Below are 6,429 nucleotides of genomic sequence, written 5' to 3'. Positions count from 1 at the left end.
GGTAGACCTCAACAGTGCTCTAAAGTTTTTTTGTTTTCTTTTTGTGCTGAGGTATTAAGCATTTATAAATTTCAAAAGTGCCGACGATGTCTTTGTGATTGGGGGTCCTGCTTATGGTTTCGATAGATTTTAATGCTAGAAAACAAAAAAGAACAAGCACGTGATGTTGATATTTTAGTTGCCCTTACTAGAACACTGTTAAAACTTCATTAATCGTTTTGTCCCTGTTAAAATTGAAAAGAAAAGCTTAATCGTACCCTGGATTAACCGTGACATTTTGTATTTGTCAAGTCCGATAAACAGGTTACGGTCATCGAGATCAAGTTCTGATCCCGAGAGCACTGCCCGTCTTAACAAAGCGAGAGAAGAGCTTCGTATTGAGGCTACCCCTGAAAGATTTTTATTATTAAGCGGCAAAAGTTACTGATCAGCACCCCCAAAAGTTTTTTGACGTGCGATCCTTCCAAAATATACTTCTTCGAATTCATTTATTGTTAGCGAAAAACGAGTTCAGGACCGCAAATGCATTTCAGATGATTTTAGCTCTTTCCTTCATGAAGTCTGTTTTTCAGCATGGTAATTTCCGTTGCACTTATTTGTTAATTGATAATGTAACAGTTTCCTTGGAGGATTCTTGACAGAGAATTTAATGGGATGAAATTAAGTTGGCCTGATGGAATATTCAGTGCATCCCTTTTTGGATATTCACTCTGGACATGTCCTTAGCTACATGCTATATTTAATAAATCCCCCTTACTTCTGATATTTTACCCAAGTCTTGGAAGTTGGCGAACCTTCTGCGTTGTTAAAACAAAAGTCTTTCTTGGGTCATGTACTGCTGAAATGTTCGCAGGAAACGTCTGCAGGAAAAATTCAGGCAAACTGGCACATACAAAGTAAAAAATCTGTCTCCGCCAGGAATCGAACCACTATTGCTCCTCTCCTTAGCCGAGCGCGCAAAAACCGCTACTCCAGGCTGGCTTTTTGTTCCTTTATTTTCTGTTCACAGTGCAGATTATACTGTTTTAAAAGTACCACGCTGGGTTCTCGAGTAACCGATCGTAATTCTTCTTGTCTAGTATAGTTTTTTTGCGAGATTTTAGCACATCTACCCGATAATCAGAAGTCGTGCATACGTTGCTTTTAATCTATACAGTGGGCATCAGATCGACACGTGATTAATTGAGTTTTCAAGAGCTTTCGACGCTGTGATTCATGGTAATGTTCAAATTGCATTTTTTTACTTCAGAACTCAACCTTAGCAAATTGGATCTCGAATTTCCTCTCTGAGCGTCTACAGTATGTTATTGAAATTCAGCCCTGTATTTTGTTGCCTTTGTGACATCTGGTGCACCACTTAGTTAGGTTTTAGGAACTTTATTATTTACATTGCATATTAATGAGCTGCCTTTTAACATCCTCTCGAACATTGGAATTACATGGACGATTGCGTTTTGTACGACATTACATTTTTCACTCTTCACAGGATCATTCCCGCACTAATGAATCATTTTCTAGCTTCTTTGGGATGGGTAAGAGTTGGCAGATGAACATGGATTCCCGCAAAACTACTGTGATGCACTTCGTCAATAGTTGCTCTTCCGCGATTTCTGACTAATATTTTTATAAGGTATACGCCTTGAAAGGGTGTTCGAGCATAAGTGTCTACGAATTATGTTTGCCCCCGAATTATCAAGACCCAGACATATTGGTGTCATTATAACGAAGCCCTAAATATTAAATTAGGATATTTAGGATGAACTATAACCAGGTTTCGAAGGAAGGGAGGACACTAATGTACAAATACCTAATCCGCCGAATTCTTGACTATGGTTGTTTTTGTGTGGAATGCTTACAACATACCAGAGATTGAGAATGTTGAGGCCATCCAAAGGAAATTATTTCGCTTCGTATGTAATAAATTTTGACCTTCTTCTTTCCTCGATTCATTGGATGGATGGATGGAATATAGGAGCGTCCCCTTTGAAACGGGGTGGTAGCAGTAGCTATCATGTTCATTTTTCTCCATATATCTTAATTATTGATTTAGAATGGTTAACTAAACCATCATTCTATTTATTAAATTTTTGTTCCTACATTACTAACATTATGTCACTTCTCTGCATTTAAGCCACCAATCTTCCAGTCGTTTTTTGCTGGTTTCCACCGTCATTAAAATTAACTTTCCTCGCCATCTACCGGCAACTAAAATTTTTAAAAATTTTGCTCTTCTTTGTTCTTTTGGACTACCGACTCTCAAGCAACGGGTACACCCTGAGTGCCGTACCGTCGTCAACAAGAAGTTAGGATAATCTTAATTATGCTTAACTCGCATTGATTTGTTCAACTATAGTTTCTAACCGCGTACCATTGTCAGGTTCTGTGCATTCTTTGCCAATACATTGATTTATGCATGTCATAACTAATTCATAATCTGTTTACTGTTCCCACGTACCCAACCTCCGTTGTTTTGTACGTTTTCAACTTTATTGTTTAAATGTCTGCTCCTATGTCTTTATAGCGTGGATTGTACCTTCCATGTTTTGCATACGTCCACTCCTGCGATAGTCCCTTTAGGAGCTGCAGTATGTAAAAATTAAAATATAATAAAAAAAAAACTCGACACATAAACAGACAAGAAAGACAGGACAGGATGGGAACTTCCAGCGCTTTTATTAGGCCCAATTGCGTCGCATGCATGCCAGTCTTTCTTTTTTACCATTTTTTATTTTTTTTTTTTTACGCGAAGCGTACTGGGTTTATTGCGTCGGAAAGCAATCGCCGTACCCCGGCTTGAAAAGAAGCTTTCAAGAATGACTTCAACTCCTTCTGGCGCAAACGTTTGAGTGGCGCCGTCATAGGATGCGGCAGCCACAGGAACTAAGGACGTGATACGCGTTCGCAGAGGTAAATGTCCTGTTTGAGTCCTAATGCATTGTTATTAAACTGCGCTTCAAAGTTGAGCCGGAAAAGCTGCCGCGAAAATTACAGAAGCCTTGTATGGAGTGCATACGGTATTGGCAATGCTGTTTGAACGTTTGGGGGTAGTTGATAGTGCGATTTATTGATTATAGTGAGTGTTGGTGGAGCGTTTGGGGGTAGTTGATAGTGCGATTGGTTGACTTGTTGGTTAGTGAATATTGATTGGTAATTAGATACTGGAAAACACACTCAAAGAGCTATCAAAAGTTAAGGAAGCAGGTTTATTTTCTCTGTGTATGTGCGTGTTGGTTGGAGATAGAAACTTGTACGTCATTACGTATAATATGTTGGTGGTCCTTCACTCCATTCATCGATCTGGAATACCCGTTGTATGTGGGGATTAGAATACAGGCGTTCAATATTGAGCTTTCAGGGGTCAGTTAGCGATAACATGTAAGTGTTGAAATCAGAGCACACTTTAAGGCCTTGGTTCCCGAGAATGTACGACTAAAATGAATGCCGGCGTCTGAAGTATTTTCGCGTTGCCTTACCTGAAGCCAACCTTCTTGTAAAAATGATTTTTGTTCTGTGAAGCGTTATTTCTAATTGTGATGCTAACCTCATAGCTGTCACAGCTTTCAGACGCAGGGGTGCTGGCATTTAACTGAAGCCGACGATGCTGCGAGTTTTATTCCGTTTACATCGTTCGAATTTCAATGAAAAAAAAAAAATACAGTGATGCCGGTATAATGATGTTTTGTTGCATATTTCAAGGCCCAAATCATCTGAAATAAACGTGGAGTCTCTTCGTACGGCACGCCTAGTAGCTTGGTGTACGGCTTTGTTTTCGATGCAAAATCAGGGGAAGATAAGAAAAAAGAGAAAAAAAAAGCCTGTAGATGAAGCACTTTATATATATCATTTGAAGTTCAGACTTAACACAATGTTGCTGGTGTTCGTGGTTCTGGTAGTTGCCGCTGCCGCCGTATTGAATTTTGTGGCAACATATGAGGTAACACTCTTCGACATCGGTGAGTTATGAGTGAAACACGTGCTTATAAAAAAAGAAAAAGAAATACGCCGTGGTACTAATATTAGCAGTTTTGACGGCGATTCGTGTTCACTTGGGAAGCTTTGTTTTTCTTCCGTTCAAGAAGAGGGAAAGAGACTGGATGGGAATTTGTTTACGAGCACTTGATACGGGCAACAATTCTCTATCCTTACAGAACTGAGCTATCTACAGTAAACATAAAGTTTAACCTCTTTATCATGTTCGTTAAGCTTTTACTACGAAACCGCATTTGACCATACTAACCACATATTCCAGACTTTCCAATGCGCACCCATATTTTCCTGCATGACCGCGCATTGCTCGGAGCCTAACATATTCCACCTGCTCAAAAAAGATTCGTTTCATGATCTTTCGTGTGCGAGGGGGGGGGGGGGGGGGGAGGGGGGTTGATGCAAGTCGCTGTAAAAGAAGACGCAAAGCAGCGATTACCACGTGCTTGCCTTAGTTTGGTTGGCTTGTGCTCACAGATTACGTGCATGCGGGACACAACACTTCCTCACTTGAGAATAATGTGTTCTGGAGAATGCGCAAACCGCACGGTGCAGAACAGGCTTTTGCTAATGGCCTGCTTTTGCTTATTGCAACTTCTTGCACGCTATTGTCTTTAATAGCCTGGACGTGCAAAACAAGAAAAATCTTCATAGCGTCAAGCAAATTCACCATGCAACAAGGTTGCAAAAACAGTAACTAAACTGCCTATTTAAACGGTGCACCCGCGCAGCACACCACGAAGCGAGCAGGTTAGACAACGGGGAACTGCATTTCTTCGCAGCTGACCGGCCCAGAAATGTTGGATATTGCTACAAAGGGACATAGCACGAAATCCCCAGAGGGAGGCATGGGAGGCTCATTGTATCGCATTGCTAGAAAACTTCTTTCCGTAAAAAAGAATAATAAAGGCTGAGGTTTCTATGAGCTTCAAGGGGAAATGGCTATTCTATTGTTATAACCGTTATTTTGTTTCAGCGAGGCCGTTCTGTATTGAACGCGAGCGTTTAAACATCAAATCAGTGTTGAGAAAAATGAAATAAGAATACAACAATAATAATAAGAATAAGAAGGGAACATGACAATATTGAATGATATTCTCAACAGGGAGCTCTTCTCACTTTTACGCTTTTTCTTTTTTTTTTTTTTTACGATTTTTGTTTTCGTAAAACCAGTTTCATTGACGACAGCTATCTGGCAGTTTCCATTTTCGTGCCTTTTTTGTATGCGAAACCTCTCCTAAAAGAACTGAAAATAGAAAACAAAAATTACTGTAACTTTCCTCGTACATGGGATTTTTTTTTCCTGTTTGGTATAGGAACGCGTAAACCACTAAATGGCAATGGCACCCATCGTACTTGGGTAGTTGGCTTCCTCACACCAAACGAACCAAAATAGGCTCACCTGTGCGCGTATACAGTGTGGTAAATTGCACTAGCCTCATTCTTGAACGAGCTCGTTTCACATGTCCCACTGCGAGAGTGCTTTAACTCTCTCATTGGATGTGCGATTTGGTTTCTACTTTCGCATGGTGGCTACATGATTATCAAGTCTTGCATGACACTTAGTGTGCTTGATGGCATCGAGGTTTCGCTGCTTACGTAACGCCAAGCGGCCGAAAACGAGAGCACTAAACAAGTTACGTTGTCCAAAAGCCGGACGTCGTCAAAGCCCTTGGTGTGACACACGCGCACACACGAGCTCCGCGTGAAACAATATCCTGTTCTTGCTCCACTGAAGCGTGAAGTAAAATGTGCGATCGATAGAAGCGGTTTTTACCACGGCGTTTGGTCCGCGAGGATTAGCTTGCCGCCTAAAATAGCATCAAAAGCCAAGGCCAATATCTCTGATCGGTAATTTAGTAATTTTATCTTTGCAAATACTCTCTTTCATTCGTACGTGAGAAGCTATTGCCAATTTTAAGTTGCAGCGTCCAGGAATTCGCCGAGTGACTTGGTGAGTTTGTGTTTTTGCAATTCGAAAAATGCGTGATGACCATTTTTCTATGCTTTTGACTCAGTGCCTTCCAAATTTAGTTGAAGTCGTGAGTCAGTTCGTAGTTTTCGCTATTTTTTGTTACAGAAATGGGTCTAACGGCGATGGCCACATAATATGCGCGCCTATATTAGCATAGAAATCACACTGGTTCTATAAGAGTAAGACGTGTTATTTGTGCATATAGGCAGCAAGACACAAACAGAAAGCTCTGCAGTCATTTTATGGCCTCCTGCGCAGTCGACGGTGTTTAAGCGAGGCTTCTGTGTTCTTTAAGGTCCCGGATTTCCGAAGTCGTTGCTCACATGTTCTCGAAAATGCGGGCACAATTACGACCACAGATGGGGATATTGCAACGGGTTATTCAACATAGTCTGCACCTGCGTTTGAACCACCACGAAAACTGAACCTCTGAGATTACAGTCCTTTGATTTTTTACTCATGCTGATAAC

This window comes from Amblyomma maculatum, chromosome 1 (genome assembly GCF_055883805.1).
Source record: "Amblyomma maculatum isolate TAMU_Amacu chromosome 1, ASM5588380v1, whole genome shotgun sequence".
In the NCBI taxonomy this organism is placed as follows: Eukaryota; Metazoa; Arthropoda; class Arachnida; order Ixodida; family Ixodidae; genus Amblyomma; species Amblyomma maculatum.
The sequence above is the reverse complement of the archived record's forward strand: the minus strand, read 5'-3'. Positions refer to the sequence as shown.